Here is a 16,728-nt window from a genome sequence, read left to right on the forward strand (position 1 = left end):
ACTTCTCTATTCATCTATCAATCTCATTTATGAATGTTATGATAGATAGGCATAGCCAGAACTCTTTCATATGTAGCTCTGAAGGCAGGGGCTTAAAACTAATCTCCCACAACCACCCACTATGATTAGAGATGAGATGATTCATACTATCTTGGTTAGGCCAATATTTATACCATATCTTCTATTTGATGTAATATAGTATAGAGGATGAAGGTGAGACATCATCAATTAAAGTAGATGCAGCTTCCCTAACTTAAATGATAGAACTCCAGAAAGAAATCTATTGAAGACTTGGTCTTGGCTTAACCGAAAATTAAAGTTTATCTGGTCCCTAGAAAATTTGGTTTTTCTGATTACATCTGCAATAATCCAGAAAGTGGATCTATTTTGTTTATTTATCTTTTAAGAAAAGAAAAATCTTATTTCCTAGATCATTTTACATTTCATTTTGAATTAGGTATTCTGTGTCCAACTCTACGTAGTCCTTACCTACATATGTATCTGATCATATATGTATTATATATTCCAACAAATAATACAAACGAACGAGGTTTGGATGCGCTTATATCTTTAAAAGGACTTCGCTGAGGGTGAGAACGAGAATGGAAATGATTGAATCACAAAGATCTGTTCACTTATATATATATATATATATATATATATATTAAAAAGAGGAGTAGCATCATTCCAAAGTCCTACTTCAAAGTCATAAATGGTAATAATAGTTAGGTTAGGTGGCTGATCAAAAATCAATAACATTCCCAAAAGAAAACAAAAGAAGGTGGAAGTCGTGAGGGAAGAGAGGGTTTGTATTACATGTGATGACTGAAGGGATGGTCTTGTATTTTCCTTTTCTATTTTCTGGAAAAATTTGTTTATGAGAATTGGGGAAAGAAAAGGAAGTACAAGTATATCGTACTCCATAGGTAAGACAGTAGTAGTTTTCGGTGAGAGAAAATAGCACAGGAGCCAAAGCTCAACAGATGTTTTTGAAGTCATTCATTACCCAAAGCAAAATGTAATTGAAGTCTAGAAAGCTCTATTGTATTACAATAGCATAGAGGTTTTCCATATATTTTCCCTAAATCTTCTAGATCATCGGTGTCAAAGAGGATGTTAAGTTTCTCGAAAAAAGGTAGCCATGGAAAAAATGTCAATCTTTTGCTCTTTATTCGTGAGTTGATCATCTATGTAGAACTCCAGTGACCAACTATAACATGATCCCTATAAATATACTAGTGTGGAATCTCCATTGAAACATCACTCTAATATCAAGAAATTAGAATTCGAGTTCCAAGATCAGGATTTAACTTCTACTCTATCAAGTAGTCAATCTAATCACATGTAGGCCGCAATGGGAAAAAGCAATACCATTCAGAAAAATTTTATAGCTCATCTAGGTTGGGGTGGAGTTTTAGATGTGCAATAAAATAGTAGAACAAAGGCATACCTATCAGGCGAAAGTTCCACCAACAATCTTCCTCAGCCGCAAGTTTATCATGATAATCCAACGACTTGCCTTTCCTACCCTTGGGTTGACACTTACTTTGGAAGGCTCATAGCTACTTATGGATCAAATTCCATCATTTATCCTCCAATGGTGGGTGTTACCTTTACAAGAATTTTGAATGCACAGAGAGCTTTTCCATTTATATGAATGCATAACAATACAGTGGTATCCTCAAAAGGCGACATGTCTGTGCCAAACGTCAGGATCAAAATAAGCTTGTCAAAAATAGAAAGATATATCTTTAGAGTCTCAACATCATCACACAATGAAGAGATCCAGGGGTACTGGAGGGCACTTTTTGCATAAAAAGAGTCTGCAGCAATCTTAGCCTTCATCTCCAAAGCACGATAGAAATATCTTTAATCGTTTGGAAGATAGCAACATATCTAGTTATGTGGTTCAGTACTTAGAGAGTGGTAGTTAGGGAATTTCCATCCAATCTGGTTCTAATGTGATAAACATCTTCAATGGCGATGACATATTCCAGCAACCAGAGTTTTAAGTCTCTGACTTCCTTTTCACATGGGTGCTACTATGCGGAAAGCTAAAGACTTCATGCATGATGGAACCTGATATCACACTTGTGTTATCCATAGTGGTGGTGCCAACAAAGGCTGCATTGCAAATGCATTCTAATTGGTGAACACAAATGGATAATCGGTAGTTTATCCTTGTCTATGAACTGAAATGGATCACTAGTACCCTTAGCGATGCTTATTAAACTCTCATCGGAAGCGTAGATCAAACTATGGTTTTCCTTATTCCATTTTAGACCATCATCATAAAGATGTAATTTCTTATACTTAAAGGCACTTGATGTGGCTACTAATTCCTTAGATGACTGGTTGATTCGTTATTGAGTATTGTTTGAAAATAGAATGAAACTTCTTGCTAAATTACGCTTATGAAAATACAAGGTACCATTGCGGTAGATTCTTCCACGAAAGTCCATAAAGGTACGCAGATAAAAGACATAACCCTCGTATACGGACGCTAGCCTGATTATGAGATCCTCACAACTAGTTGTCTGCACCCTATTTGCTAATTCGTTAAAGAGACCAATAAGGATACGAACATTTTTTTATCTTTATTCAGGAAAAAAGATTTCCACTAAAGATCGTAGGCTTCTTTCAGATTCACGTGTGCCAGTATAGCTAGCATAAGATAACCTACTTTTTCTAAAGTAGCATGATGATTCTTAAAGAACTCCTATATCTTCAATTATTTTTGAAATCCTTGTCTCTGAAACTCATTCAATTGTTGTATATGTCTTTATATCAATATGAATGGAATTCTATATAGAAATTGCTTAGGTCATGAGATGATATAAGACTAAACTTATTTAATGATTTAAGACCAAAAAATAATATATATATATATATATATATATATATATATATATAAGGTAATACTACTTAAGTGACCATCTACCATATTCGATAACAGAAAAGGCTTTTCTTTATCAGTGTCAAATTTCTATTCTTTGTTATTGTATCAAACTTATCTATTCGAAATACGAGAGTCATTCTTTTGATTCAATAGAGAGAATCGCCTTTTTGGAGTATACCAGGGCCATTCTTCTAAGAAATAATAAAAGTAGGTCAATAGTTGACTCTTTACACTTATCCTATCTCAGCTTTCAATGGATATCTCATTAATAAAATAATCAAAAATCATTTGATTCTCCTTTTATCTCCTCTCTTTAAACTGAGAAAGAATAAAAAATGATTGATATTTGCAGATCAGCTACTTTAGATTCATCAAGATGGGTATTGTTTCTTTCTCCTAGTTTTGTGTGTCTTTTTCGGCAATCTCAATGTATTTTAGATTTTTCTTTCATCTGAAGATAATGGAGACATCATTAGCTCACTTGTCTTGGTTTAGTATTTAGACACTAAAGGCGTAGAACAGACTCATTTGATCTAGGGATTGGGGAATGAGCTTCATAATAAAGAGTAAAGGTGAATGGTTTGAAAGTAGATGTTAGTGGTTTATATCATGTACTAAGCCAACCCATTCTTTCTATATATTCTTTTTATCAGTAAAGAGGTGCCTCAATTCTTTTCCAAAGGGCAAGGGGAATTGAGAAGTAGGTAGAGAAGGAAGGAAAGGTCCCTTTGAAAGCCGGAAACAAGCTGCATATATTTCTTCTCTTTTAAAAGATTGGGATGATGGGACCTACTAAGATTCATTCGTCATATCACCTAGGAGTGAATAGGTCTTATAGAACAACAATTGAATATCAACTTTTTTAAGCTAGTTGACCGGAGGACCTTTATTATACTATGTATAAAAAATGGAAAATAGTAATAAAGTGGGTTTGGCTGTTAATAACTAAGGAGGTCATACGCTCACCAATTAGGTTGTTGAGCATGAATTATAATTTCCACTTGGGATATGAGACTCTCTCTTTTATATTTTTATCTTCCTTCTGTCACGACCCAAACTAGGGCCTGGCTGTGACGAGCATTTCAAACCATTAAGGCCCGAAACACCCCTATCTGTCTGGTAATCATGCATCTAATTCATGTGATCAAAGAAATGCGGAAAAAACACAATAATTCGGAAACATGGTCATAAATATGAAAAGAGACAATAACGGGGAGATAATGTTCCCTCAACATCAATTATTCTCTGAACAACTATCTGCGAAAATCTCTAACAAATGACTGAAATAATGTCTATTTGAAAACTGGGACAAGGCCCCCAGTAGACCCAAAAACTGAATATAAGATAAAAGGAATGCAGGACATAAGGCCTTCGAAAACATAAAAGGCTCACCACTTGTCTCTACAGCTCTGTCTGAAAGTTCTACTGATTCTCTTGACCCCTAGACTGGGCCTCTGAACCTGAGAGGTTGGAGAGGGGAGGGGGTCAGCATGAAAGTACTGGCACGCAGAGATATCAAAACAAAACATAATATTTTTACAAAGTATAGTTGAGAGTAATTATAAAGCAATTTCGTATCAAATCATTTGAAAGAACATGGGTGTAATGCAATAGTTTTTCTCAACAATAATAAAATGCAACTGATCTACGTGGAATACCCTACATAATTTACACCAACTATCAAACCTCGGTTTCCGTCGAGATTAGAGTATAAGTAAGAAAGAGACACTAAAGACCACACAGCATGGTGTCTCGACCCAATGGTAGTGCCCAATATCACTTGGTTCGGGCTCCTACCTATAGTCCCAATTTGGGAACGACATGAAGTAAAGTACACAGATCGCTTAGCCTGGTACCCATATTCCGTGTCGGCAAACACGTTATTCCAGCGAGGAGCCCTTGTGTCTCAAATGCCTTCTTCGGGCATCCACCTTTCTCATGTAAAATCAGTGCATTCAAATTTCATTTAGTTCAATCACGTATCGTATTCTGTAGGGTATCTTCATACATAACTTGCAAGTCATCAATATCACATCCATATATGCATAATCATGTAAAAACCAAGGTGCTTCATTATTTACAAGTGGTGAACAATATTTATTTCAAATTCATGCTCTCTTTTGTTGATCACAATATAATGTGGAGTATCGAAACATTATCATGGGAATTTGAAAACAATTTATCATTCATATTTATCAACTTCCATGGAAAATCTCGAATCACATATGAATGGTTTCAACCATTGAAGTATATAGGCAAACAATTCCCATGACATAAAGAAAATGACTTAGAAATCATATTGAAAGCAAGATATTAGCTTTTGATTGAAAACACCCATTTAAAAGCATGCATGTTCATAAAGACTACACCCATGAGAGTTTTTGATAACCCCACGTACCTCTATTTCCAAGGATAATAGGTGTTTCTTGAAGCTTGCGGATTGATGAATCCAAATATGTAATTATCTTTGAAAACCTACGGTCAATCTTGAACTATTTGGGTTTTTATTTTTGAAACCCTAAGGAGAATCTTGAGCACTTTTGATGAAAGAATATGTATTTTAGGGTCCTTGGAACTAAATATCGTGTTTTAGGGCTAAGTAAGGGTGGAAAAGGACTACTTTGTCCTCAACACGGAGTGTTTAAATCACCAGAATTCCTTACAGAGGAGTTGCCCATCCCATTACCTATCTTCACATAGGCGCCGCCTAGGCTATCGCATATGTTTATATAGGCACCACCTAGGCTATCGCCTATGTTCACATAGGCGCCGCCTAGGCTATCGCCTATGCTTTCTAGTGGCCATGGGCGATTAGTTAGGCGTCGCTTATCATTTTGAAAGGTCATAACTTCTTGCTCGGGTGTCAGCTTTTAGTCAAATTTGTATCATTGAAAAGTTAACTCGAATACCTATCATTTGACACATAGTAGGTTCCTTAATTGACATATACAGAGAGTTATGGTCCAAGGAATCTGACACACTTTACAACGTCCACTAAAACTATGCGATCGAAATAGTTCCAACTCATCCTTGAGTTGAAGGACCTCTATGGTCTGAATTCAAGCTTGAGCGGATTCACATGCTACACAATAATTAACATGCCATATTGGCATAGGATTTTATGGCTTCAGGATTAGTAACGCATCGGAATCATGGTCTATATTGTATCTCGAATTGCGGGCCATTACATTATCCCCCCTTAGGATCATTCGTCCCCGAATGATGATGCAGGACACAGATAGATACAATTTTAAGCATAATAAAGGACTAGGAAAGATATGATAGGAATAGTACCTTCTTTCTCCTCCTCTATTGAAGCAAACAAATTAGGATATCTAATTCTCATGTCATCTTCTGAATCCCAAGTTGCTTCTTCGACTTTCTGATTCCTCCACAGTACCTTTACTGAGGCTATCTCTTTGCTCCTCATCTTTCAAACTTGGCGATCTAAAATTTCAACGGGCTCTTCTTCATAAGACAAGAAGTCTGTCACTTTGATACCCTCTACTGGCAATACCATAGAATGATCTCTAATGCATTTCTTCAACATGGATACATGGAATATCGGATGAACGGAACCCAAACTTACTCGCAATTCTAACTCATATGCAACTGTACCAATCCTTTTCAAAATCTAAAATGGCCCTACATAACGAGGGCTCAATTTAACCCCTTTTCCAAACTGCATAACTCCTTTCATAGGAGAAACCTTGAGAAATACCCAATCACTAATTTCAAACTCTAGTTCTCTTCTCCGAACATCGGCATAGGACTTCTGATGACTCTGAGAAGTTTTGAGTTGTTCTCTAATGATTTTTACTTTCTCCATTGCCTGATGAACAAGATCAGGCCCATAAAATTGAGTCTCAACCACTTCATACCATCCTATCGAAGACCTACATCTCCTCCGATACAAGGCCTCAAAAGGAGCCATCTTGATGCTGGCATGGTAGCTATTATTGTAGGCGAATTCAACCAGTGGTAGGTGATCTACCCAACTAACTTTGAAATCAATGACGCATGCCCTCAATATATCTTTGAGGGTCTGAATGGTACGCTCAGCTTGCCCATTCGTTCGAGGGTGAAAAGCTGTGCTCAGATTCATTTGTGTACCTAAACTCTTCTGAAAAGATCTCCAGAACTGAGATGAAAACTGCATACCTCTGTCGGATATAATGGACAATGGTGCCCCATGCAATCAAACTATCTCCTCAATTTAAATCTTAGCATAAACCTCTCCCGAATAATTACTCCTCACAGGCAAAAAGTGTGCTGACTTGGTCAACCGATCTACAATCACTCGTATAGAATTATACTGGTTTTGGGATCTCGGAAGTCCTGTAATGAAGTCCATATTTATCATCTGCTACTTCTATAAAGGCAGGGCTATCTCTTGGGAAGTACCACCCGGCCTCATGTGTTCTACCTTCACTTGCTGATAGTTCAAATACTTGGACACAAAATCAGCTACATCATGTTTCAAGTCATTCCACCAATATAAGGTTTACAGATCATGGTACATCTTAGTAGAGCCTGGGTGAATGACATACCTCAAAGTGTGCGCCTCATTGAGGATTCTTTCCTGTAGTCCATCAACATTCGGCACGCACAACCTACCCTGAAATCTCAAAATACCATCGCCACCAATTTCAAACGACATAACCTTTTGTTGACCCACATCTTTCTTGATTTGCATCAAGATGGGATCTTCAACCTGCTTCTCCTTAACTTCAGCATAAAGAGATGAATTAGCTAACTCATGAACAATTACCCCTCTTTCTTCAGAATCTAAGATTCGTACTCCTAGATTTGCAAGGTGGTGAATATCCTTCACCATTTTTTTCTTTCCTTCTTCTACATAAGAAAGGATGCCCATAGACAACCTACTGAGGGCGTCGGCTACAATATTTGCCTTTCTTGGATGGTAATGCAGACTCATATCATAGTCTTTCAAAAGCTCCATTTATCACCTCTGTCTGAGGTTCAATTCTTTCTGTGAGAAAACATACTATAAGCTTTTATGGTCAGTATAAATATCAACATGTACTCCATAGAAATAGTGCCTCTAGATTCTAAGTGCAAACACCACGGCTGCTAACTCCAAGTCATGAGTGGGGTAATTGCGCTCATGTACCTTTAACTGCCTAGATGCATAAGCTATCACCTTACCATGCTGCATCAATACACATCCAAGTCCCACATAGAACACATCACAATAAACCACAAAATTATCTACACCCTCGAGAAGGGTTAAAGTAGGAGCAGTTGTCAGCTTGTCCATCAATTTCTCAAAACTATTTTCACACAAGTTAGACCACACAACTTCATCTTTTTCTGAGTCAGTTTAGTAAGCGGAGTAGCTATGGAAGAAAAAACTCTCTACGAACCTTCTGTAATACCCCGCCAAACCCAAGAAGCTCTGAATATCGATTAGAGTCATGGGTCTGGGCCATTTTCTCACTGCTTTAACTTTTGAGGATCCATTCTTATCCCGTCACTAGACATAATATGCCCTAGGAAGGCAATATTGTCCAACCAGAATTCACACTTAGAAAATTTGGCATACAACTGATGATCCTTAAGGGTCTGAAGGATAATTCGGAGGTGATTGGCGTGATCCTCTTTACTCTTAGAATAGATTAGAATATCATCAATAAATACAATGACGAGCAAGTCAAGAAACTGTGGAACACTCTATTCATAAGATCCATGAAGGCTACAGGGGCGTTAGTCAGCCCGAAGGATATGACTAGAAATTCGTAGTGACCATATCGGGTTCGAAAGGCTGTCTTGGGTATGTCTGACTCCTTAACTTTCAACTGATGATAACCCGAATGAAGGTCTATTTTGAAAAGCACTTGGCACCCTGAAGCTAGTAAAAAAGGTCATCAATCCTAGGAAGAGGATATTTACTTTCAATCATGACCTTATTCAGCTAACGGTAGTCTATTCACATCCGAAGGGACCCTTCCTTCTTTCGCACGAAAAGCACGGGTGTACCCCATGAGGAAACACTAGGATGAATAAAAAATTTGTCTAGGAGGTCTGCAAGCTATTCCTTTAACTCCTTTAGTTCCGCGGGAGCCATTCTATATGGCGGAATAGAAATAGGACGAGTGTCTGGCAACACATCAATGCAAAAATTTATCTCCCTATCAGGGGTATCCTTGGGAGATCTTCGGGAAAGACCTCTGGGAATTCATTCACTACAGGGACTGACTGCAGAGGAAGGTTTCCAACTTTTGAATCTTTTACTCAGATTAGATAATACGTACAACCTCTAGAGATAAGCTTTCGGGCTCTAAGATAAGAGATAAAGTGACCTCTAGGTTCCACGAAACTCCCTGCCCATACAACTGGTGTCTCATTCGGGAAAGAAAAGATGACCTTTTGAGTTCTGCAATCAAGGGTGGCATAACACGAATGGAGCCAGTCCATCCCAAGGATTGCATCAAAATCTATCATATCAAGTTCTATAAGGTCTTCCACAGTTTTCCTACTATTAATAGACACGACACAATTTCTATACACCCTTTTAGCAACAACAGAATCACCTAAAAGAGTAGAAATAGAGAAGGGTTCTATAATAACTTCGGGCTCAAACTCGAAACCAACAACCACATAAGGGGTCACATAAGATAAAGTAGACCCGGGATCAAGCAATACATAAACATTACGAGAAAAGATTCATAACATACCGGTGACAACATCTGGTGAAGCTTCCACCTTCTGGTGGTTAGTCAAAGAATATAACCGATTGCGACCAGAGGGGAACCCTTAGGAAAAGGAGCTGTGGAGGCGGCTTGGGACTTAGACCCCCCCCGTATTTATTAGAGTAGATGGATAATCTCTTTGAAGGTGACCCACATTGCCACAAGTATAGCAGTTTCTTCCCTCAAACCAGCACTTCCCTAGATGATTCCTTCTGCAAACCTCACACAACGGACGAGTACGACGCTGCTGGGCCACACTGCCCTGAGACTGTGTACCTAGAGCTTTAGATCCATGAGGAGTCTGAAAACTCTAAGTTTGTCTGTTTATCGGTGGTCTGGTTGCTAGGGCGCTGGCTGTTGACTGTGCATTATTCCAAAACTTCTTATTCTTCAACCACTTATTATCCAATTACCACTCTGCGGCTGACTCTGGTGCTGGTTCGCAGATCTAGCTCTCTTAGCCTATCTGTCTTTCTCTCTAGATTCAGCAATCTTTTCTTCTTCTCTTCCACTTGATGTATATGAAAAGTCATTCAAGCAAAGTCTAACTTCTTATTCAACATAGCCCCCTGACACTCATGTACCAGGTCATCAGCAAGGCCAGATGCAAATTTCCTCATTCGGGCCCTCATATTACTAGTCAACTCTGGTGTATAGCGAGCTACTTTATTAAACTTCAAAGTGTATTCCTGGACACTTATACTGCCCTACTTTAGATTCATAAACTCTTCCTCTTTGGCATCCCTCAAATCCAGAGGAAAGAATCGATCAAGAAAGGCTTCCACAAATTCTCCCCAAACTGTGGGCTCAGCACTTTCACCTTTTTCATCTTCCCAGTCGGCATACCACTGACTCGCAATGTCCTTGAGCTGATAGGTTGCTAAGTCCACCCCTTCAACCTTATCTACATGCATCACCTTAAAGATTTTTTCCATCTCATCCATGAAATCCTGTGGATCTTCCTCCACCTTGGTGCTAGTGAACTTAGGTGGGTTCATCTTCATGAAATGTCCGACTCTAGTAGCCTCAGATGTAATAGATGCAGACCCAACATCTTCTGATCGTCAGCATATGAATAGACCATCTGAATTCTGCATTTGAAATATCTCCTTGAGCAGTTGAAAGATAGTTGACATTAGTCCGTAGAGCCCGACGTGGACTGGTCGAGACTGGAGGGACTCCCAGAGTATAGACAAATTCTAGAGTGTGAGCCTTATTACGGGTCCGTATCCCATGGGTGGGACGGACCTCATTTGCCTGAGCATTTTGATCGACAATACGATGTGGAGGCATAACTGTGTTTCTGAAACACAAGTGATCATTGATTAGGGGATAGTTCAGACTCTAAAGCACGAACTAAATCATAAAGAAGGGAAACATTTTCTAAATGCCTAGCAGCATCCTGCTTATAAGTGTGGTGTGCTACACACCTATAAATAAAACTCTAACCGATGCGATTTTGCAGACACCCTGGGACCATAAACCGCGCTTTGATACCAAGTTTGTCACGACCCAAACCAGGGCCTTGCCATGATGAGCATTTCGAACCATTGAGGCCCGAAATACCCCTATCTGTCTGGCAATCATGCACCTAATCATGTGATAAAAGAAATGCAGAAAAAACACAATAATTCGAAAACATGGTCATAAATATGAAAAGAGACAGTAACGGGGAGATAATGTTCCCTTAACATCAATTATCCTCTGAACAACTATCTGCAAAAATCTCTAACAAATGACTGAAACAATGTCTATCTGAAAATGGGACAAGGCCCCCAGTAGACCCAAAAATTGAATATAAGATAAAAGGACTACAGGATATAAGACCTTCCGAAACATAGATGGCTCACCACTTGTCTCTACAGCTCTGTTTGAAAGTTCTACTGATTCTCTTGACCCCTAGACTGAGCCTCTGAACCTGAGAGATTAGAGATGGAAGGGGGTCAGCATGAAAGTACTGGCACGCAGAGATATCAAAACAAAACATAATATTTTTACAAAGTATAGTTGAGAGCCATTATAAAGCAATTTCGTATCAAATCATTTGAAAGAACATGAGTGTAATGCAATAGTTTTTCTCAATAATAATGAAATGCAACTGAGCTAGGTGGAATACCCTACATAATTTACACTAATTGTCAAACCTTGGTTTCCACCGAGATTAGAGTATAAGTGAGGGAGAGACACTCAAGATCACACAGCATGGTGTCTCGACCCAATGGTAGTGCCCAAGATCACTTGGCTTGGGCTCCTACCTATAGTCCCAATTTGGGAATGACATGAAGTAAAGTACACAGATCGCTTAGCCTGGTACCCATATTCCGTAACGGCAAACACGTTATTCTAGCGATGAGTCCTTGTGTCTCAAATGCCTTCTTCGAGTATCCACCTTTCTTATGTAAAATCAATCCATTCAAATTTTATTTTGTTCAATCACATATCGTATTATATAGGGTATCATCATACGCGACTTGCAATTCATCAATATCACATCCACATATGCATAATCATGTAAAAACCAAGGTGCTTCATCATTTACAAGTGGTGAACAATATTTATTTCAAATTCATGCTCTCTTTTGTTGATCACAATATAATATGGAGTATCGAAATATTATCATAGGAATTTGAAAATAATTTATCATTCATATTTATCAACTTCCATGGAAAATCTCAAATCACATATGCATGGTTTCAACCATTGAAGTATATAGGCAAACAATTCCCATGACATAAAGAAAATTACTTAGAAATCATCTTGAAAGCAAGATATTAGCATTTGATTGAAAAACCCATTTAAAAGCATGCATGTTCATAAAGACTACACCCATGAGATTTTTGTATAACCCACATACCTCTATTCCAAGGATAATAGGTGTTTCTTAAAGCTTGCGGCTTGATGAATCCAAATATGTAATTATCTTTGAAAACCTACGATCAAGTCTTGAAATATTTGGATTTTTATTTTTGAAACCCTAAGGAGAATCTTGAGCACTTTTGATGAAAGAATATGTATTTTAGGGTCCTTGGAACTAAATCTCGTGTTTTAGGGCTAAGTAAGGGAGGAAAAGGACCACTTTGTCCTCAACACAGAGTGTTCAAATCACCAGAATTCCTTACATAGGCGCCGCCTAGGCTATCTACTATGTTTACATATTCGTATGTTCATATAGGCTCCGCCTAGGCTATCGCCTATGCTTTCCAGTGGCTATTGGCAATTGGTTAGGTGTCGCTTATCACTTTGAAAGGTCATAACTTCTTGCTCGGGTGTCGGATTTTAGTGAAATTGGTATCATTAGAAAGCTAACTCGAATACCTATCATTTGAATCATAGTAGGTTCCCTAATTCGAAATATAAAAAGAGTTATGGTCGAAGGAATCTGACACACTTTACAACGTCCACTAAAACTTAGTCGATCGAAATAGTTTCAACTTGTCCTTGAGTTGAAGGACCTCTATGGTCTGAATTCAAGCTTGAGCGAAGTCACATGCTACATAATAATTAACATACCATATTGGAATACGATTTTATGGCTTCGGAATTAGCAATGCATCAAAATCATAGTCTATATTGTAGCCCGAATTGCGGGGCGTTACACCTTCCTATTTTATCTTCATAGTAGATTGCTCAGCCTGATTCTACTTATAGAGAGGAGGGCATTAGTTCTACAAAATATGTATGTTAAGTATGATGGTTAGTTCTATGATTAAAGACTATATTGAAGGAATTCTACCGATAATATTTGAATAAGACAAAGGCATTAGGCATCACTAGACAATGTACTTTCCGACCAATTGCCCAAACTCCAACCATCTTTTTTGAAGATGCTTGTTGTGGATTTTCCTATGGTTTACAGAAAAGAGAAGAGAGCATCATATCAAGTCAATAGCAATAAAAAGAGGCGTTTCTAACTAATTTTTCCGAGCCTTGAATGAACTACTTTCTCTTCGATCGCTTTTTAGAACCAGCCCAGACCTCTTCTTTTAAATGTTTTTTGGGACCACTTGTTTAGTTTCAAGTGCTACTACAACTAATTAGTTCTTCAGTTGAATGGTGAACAAAGGAATTTAGTATGGAATAGTAAAGTTTAATGGATGAGTACGCAATCTCGACACTAAAATCATTGCAGAAAGAGACAGGCAAGATGACAGATTTTGTTGGTGAGTCTTCTGATAGGGGAACAATGATTCTTTCTCCTAAAGGGTAATTAAATGTGATGGGGCCTCCTCTATTTGATTTCTCACATAACTATCTAATAGCTTATTTGACAACTGTAAGATGATTGATTGATATAAGATTGAGCGAGGAAATGCCAAACTCTCTTTCCTATTCTAGTTAATCATATGCCATCCTTAGAGTGCAGCAGGGACACCTTTAAAGGAGAGTGAGCTATCCCTTTAACAAGGGAAAAGTGTCATTTAAAGGTCACTCTTATTAAAACATTAAAAGATAAACTTTGTCTTTGTTGAGAATTTTTCTCATTATGCGTTCAGGACAAGGATTATAAATAATTGTAACAGAGCCAACCCCATTTTCTCTTAGCTATAAGGTAAATACTAGTCTTTACCTTTCATGGGAAAAGCCCTTCTCTTTATTTTATTATTTTATTACTGGTTCTTTACGACATAAGTCAGTGGAAGCAAATGGGCAATCGGCTACCTAAAGGACCCCATTTGTGGTTGTAGACTAAGTTCATTCTTTGATATATCTCAATCTGCTATGCTAGTTCACTCTAGAAGACCTTGTATGATTATATAACTAGTAGTATAGATTAGTTAGATTCGTAGAACATAAGAAGAGCTTTTACTTTTTTCATTATATTCTATTATATTAGTAAAGCATTAGCACCAATATTGAGTAACGATCTCTTTAGGTTCTGGATAGCTTAAATCCTTCTATGTTGGTATGGAGACTATTTCCCATTTGCTAAACAACCCCCCTATTTCAACACTTAACTATCCTTCAAGTGGTGAACTCCACCTAATTTTTGAGCGGAAATTCAAAAATAAAAATCAATCTCTTCATACAATCCATCTTGGTGTTATGATGTAGACATGAGAGTCTTCCCAGATGTCACTAGAGAATATCCCAACATAAACTGATTATTATGTTAGTAGGGATAGTGACTCCACACTTGCTTTGTTCAAATTCATTTGATTACAAGTGCTCCTTATTCCGATCGATGAAGGATTAAACTAAAATGAGAGTCAGCTTAATTATAAAGAGCTTTTTTTCTTTTCTTATGAACATTAATTTTGGAAGTTCTCACTTTTTATAACTTATAATAAGCTCTTACATGAGATGAACTATTGGTTTTTTGCGGATTTCATTATCAAGAATTGTATCCATGCGTTCTTGCACCAATTTCTCTTGACATATTACTAATTCTCCCAGTGTATATCTACTTATTGTTAATAGATTAGTAAGAGTCTTGTTCTAAGAGATAACTCTTCTATAGAGTTCATTAATATCCAAGCTCATTATCTTACGTCTATCTAAAGGATGGGTCTATTTTGGTAGGAAAAACTGGTAGTACACATAAAATAAGGTGTACTTTGGCTTTTTGTCCAACATGTTCCTTTATAGAGAGTGAAATAATTCCAGTTGGATCCACCTTTGGGCTTACATGCCTTGGTTCAAAGAACTACCTAATTACATATCCTTCGTTCTTGATGGATGGCAGATGGATTGTTGATTTCCTACTTCAATGGTTACTATCTTGCTAAATGGCATCCTTGTCTTTGCCTTTAATCGTATCTATCCTTGTAACACTGACTCTGATATTCTAATTCTTGGTTACTTTTTTTCATTTCTTTTTCCTTCGACTAGACATTAACAGATTCAAAAGGACTGGAGTCGTTCAAAGCAAAAAAAGTCCTGATCATAGAACACTTCTAAAAGAAGAGAAAAGAAAAGAGAGGCATGGGTGACAAGGATCTAAGACCGCTTAGGCCTTTTACTAATGCCCCCACACTAAAATCTAGGAATATATTTAATTTTGGATATTAGAAGTAGTTTTTGAAAAGACTAGTAGTGCTTATTCCTTGATTATTTAAGAAATTAAATTTCCTGAGTTAACTGAGGAAGTTCTAGTAAAATGCTTGAATACAGACTAACTTTTTGTTGCATCTCAGTCTTCATGCAAAGAGTCAATCTTTTTGGTATCTATCTAATACCGGTCAAGATCTGCGGTTGGATGAACTTTCATCAGTTCTCTTTCCAGTTTGGTTTCCAAGAGGTATCAACCATAAAAAATGATCATTTCCTTCAAAGATCTATCTGATAATTTCTTTAGCAAAGTAGGTGTTTCTTTTTTTGCTTGATAGAAATATCATAAGAGATGAAAGAAGTTCATATAGGTCAAATCCTAGAATAGATAAATGCTATATGACTTGAATGATCGAATCAATTCTTTCACTTTGTCGAACTCAAAATGGAGACTCTCTTTACCAAAAGGATAATATAAGGTTTTTTGGAAATAGAAGGTATATTACTTATTGATTATTTTGCCATTTTGTGTTTGAATTCTATATCAAAGAAGCACTACTGGATGCTTCTGATCAATTGAACACAAAGAAGAAGATAAAAAAGGTTACTATAAGCTTGATTAGAGAAAAAGTTATGATGAGCATCTTTTTGAGTCAATTATTTAAAAGATCTAATTCCAGGTTTTTCTTATATAGGGGAAACACCTTACTTTACACTTAAGGGAAGAAATGTTCTTGGTGGATGCAGGACTTGGGACTCCAAGAATTTTTATGCAAGATGATCTAATATGAATGCCAATACATCGAGCCACTGGGTTTAAGAATAAAGTGGGATTCCCTGATCTAGTAGCCGGTGAATCACTTATAAAAATGTAGATTTTGGAGAGATTCTTCACCAATCTAATGGCCAATGAATCATTGATCAAAGAGTGAGCAACCTCCATGTTTAATGATTTAGTGGTATCCACAAATGAAGTAGCCTGTGAATTGATTCTTCTTCTTCTTCCACGAAGATTCAGAAAAAACTGAGCTTGGATGGAACTGAACAAGATTTGGTAAATGATACAACTACTTTTATTCTATTCCATCTCAGAAGGAAAATGACATCGATTGATCGATTCACCATTTA

At 37.3% G+C, this 16,728-nt stretch overlaps 1 pseudogene; it reads left to right on the top strand.

Annotated features, from left to right (window-relative positions):
• The first annotated feature begins 1,113 nt into the window (after nt 1-1,113).
• On the top strand, nt 1,114-2,083 carry LOC107874971 (annotated as a pseudogene).
• The last annotated feature ends 14,645 nt before the right edge of the window (nt 2,084-16,728 follow it).

This window comes from Capsicum annuum, chromosome 6 (assembly GCF_002878395.1).
Source record: "Capsicum annuum cultivar UCD-10X-F1 chromosome 6, UCD10Xv1.1, whole genome shotgun sequence".
NCBI classification, from domain to species: Eukaryota; Viridiplantae; Streptophyta; class Magnoliopsida; order Solanales; family Solanaceae; genus Capsicum; species Capsicum annuum.